The sequence below is a fragment of the Penaeus vannamei genome, chromosome 23 (assembly GCF_042767895.1).
Source record: "Penaeus vannamei isolate JL-2024 chromosome 23, ASM4276789v1, whole genome shotgun sequence".
In the NCBI taxonomy this organism is placed as follows: Eukaryota; Metazoa; Arthropoda; class Malacostraca; order Decapoda; family Penaeidae; genus Penaeus; species Penaeus vannamei.
Window position 1 is genome coordinate 10,106,415 of NC_091571.1, and position 2,500 is coordinate 10,108,914.

Here is a 2,500-nt window from a genome sequence, read left to right on the forward strand (position 1 = left end):
GTATGTGTGTGTGTGTGTATGTATATATATCTATATATATATATATATGCATATATATATATATATATATATATATATATATATATATATATATATATATATATGCATATACACACACTAAGGTGGTGGATGCACATGTCTTTACCTTCCCGGTATTTCAACATTATCCACGCCCACATGCAGTGCCTCTCCAACACCGCCACGAATCCGAAATCACCTGCGACGTAACCTTCAAATCCTCAGATTATCATCGTACGCCTGCGAGCACCTGTCGTAGGCCTACACCCTGATTAGGAGGTCACGCATCTTCGAGGCTGAGAAATGGGGTTACGACGGGGAGGCCAGGTCGAGGGGGAGAGGGGAAGGGAGGGGGGGACAGGGGTAAGGGGGTAAGGAGGTGGTGATGGGACTGATTACGAGGAAGGAGGGCTAGGTTTAGGGAGGTAGGGAGGGGAGAGGTGGGGGTTTAGGGGGAGGGGGGGGGAGAGGTAGGGGTGTGGGGGAGGGGGTGGGGTTTTAGGGGAGAGGGCGGGGTAGAGGTGAGGGTGTAGAGGGCGGGGGAGAGGTGGGGGTGTATGGGGAGGGGACGGGGGTGTGGGGGGATGGGGAGGGTGATTATATGCTGGACATGTTGTGAAGTGGACCAGTTAGTACGCATTGAAGACGAGGTTGGCGAGTTGTGAAAGGAAGCGTGTTTTGCGCTGCGCTTCGGGCCGAGGTGTGTCCATTTCAGTTTTGTTTTTGTTTTGTTGTTTTTCTTTATTGTTGTGTTATGTGTGGTTCGCTTAAGTATTGGGATTTCCATTTTCTTGTTCTGTCGATGTTATTTACTTCTTTTGTTTTTGTTTTCCAGATTGTATTATACAACCTTGCGCTACTTATTTTTGGTTTTTATTGTTAATACTTTGATTTATGTGTTGTTCTCGTATCAATCATCGAAATTTGTTTCTTCTTTTATATTACTAGTTTTTCTCCTTTCATCAATTTTCTTTCGTTACCAAGCTACTGTTTTAATTCCATCACATATTCTCAATTGCAATCAATTATAATCACGGTTAATATGATTTATATATATTTCTAAATACGCCAAATAATTATCTTTTTTGGAAGTGGTTTCAAGAAATGCAAATTAAGGAGTCAAATTATCGAATGAAAATACAAAATTAGCATATAATAATGATCAGAGTGACTGGTAGAAAGTACTCAGTAGAGAGAGTATAATTGATATTCCTGAATAGAGAAGTAAATACATATTTATTGGTCTAGACAGACATATTAAATGGGAAAACAGATTATTAAATATATATCGATCAGGTACATAGATAAATATGGATTAATTTCTATGTATAGCATGTCTGTATTTATGAATATTTATAAGATGTCTGGATAAATCTAATACGTAATTGGATTTAATCCGTAAAAGATGAGACAAGTTAGTGATTGGTTGACAAATAGATATACAAATATTTACATGCATAGAAAGCTATACTGAATCATAATGCCGGGGAAATAGGTATATAAAGAATACATAAGTAGAGAAAGATAGAAATATCGATATGTAATTATCCATTGCGACAATGGGAAAATCTTTATAATCTCTATTATAGTCTTTATTAGCCTGCAATTCAATTTACTGTATATCTATAATCTATATGAATCTGTCTATCATTTGCCAGTCATTTTCGCTTTCTCACTCATCAACCTAATGGGAAATGACGTCATCTGACTCATCCCTCCATTCATCAGCAACCGATTTCATTCATCAACTGACTCATTCATCTTTCTCAGCAAATTCATTCATTAACTATCACATTCACCACCAATCCATTTCATTCATCACCAACCCTTTTCATTCATCAACTGACTCATTCATCTCTCTCAGCTGATTCATTCATCACTGACTATCACATTCATCACCAATCCTTTTCATTCATCACCAAACCATTTCATTCATCAGCTGACTCATTCATCATTCTCAGCTGATCCATTCATCATTAACTGTCTCATCAGCAACTGACTCATTCATCAATTCTTTCATCACCGACGGAGTTGATTCATTCATCACTAACTGTCACCAGACTTCTTGATCTTCAGCTGACTTACTCATCCTCGGCTGGGTCATTCATGAATAAATGAATGAATGACTCATGAATTTTGAATTATCTATCTATGCCTGATGGGTAATATAGGGGTTGATTTCAGCTAGTTAGATTGATTGATCTTTTTAAGCGTGTATGTCTGTTTGTCGCTGTCTGTCTGTCTGTCTGTTTCTCTCTCTCTCTCTCTCTCTCTCTCTCTCTCTCTCTCTCTCTCTCTCTCTCTCTCTCTCTCTCTCTCTATCTCGCTCTCTATCTCTCACTCTCGCCCTCTCTCTCTCTCTCTCTCTCTCTCTCTCTCTCTCTCTCTCTCTCTCTCTCTCTCTCTCTCTCTCTCTCACTCTCTCTCTCTCTCTCTCTCTCTCTCTCTCTCTCGCTCTCTCTCTCTCTCTCTCTCTCTCTCT

The 2,500-nt window shown here is 39.4% G+C and overlaps 1 protein-coding gene across 7 annotated transcripts in view; it reads left to right on the plus strand.

Moving 5' to 3' along the window:
* The window catches only part of LOC113817626 (Suppressor of ER stress-induced death), a 60,219-nt gene that overhangs the window by 26,283 nt on the left and 31,436 nt on the right, over nt 1-2,500 (plus strand). The window contains exon 1 of one of the 7 annotated variants that reach the window (XM_070137641.1): nt 653-718. The exons of 5 other annotated variants lie outside the window; for them this stretch is intronic. The gene's annotated coding sequence lies outside the window, so the exon portion shown is untranslated. Of the gene's footprint in view, nt 1-652; nt 719-2,500 lie in introns of those variants that run through there. One more of the 7 variants, XM_070137638.1, reaches the window with a different exon arrangement.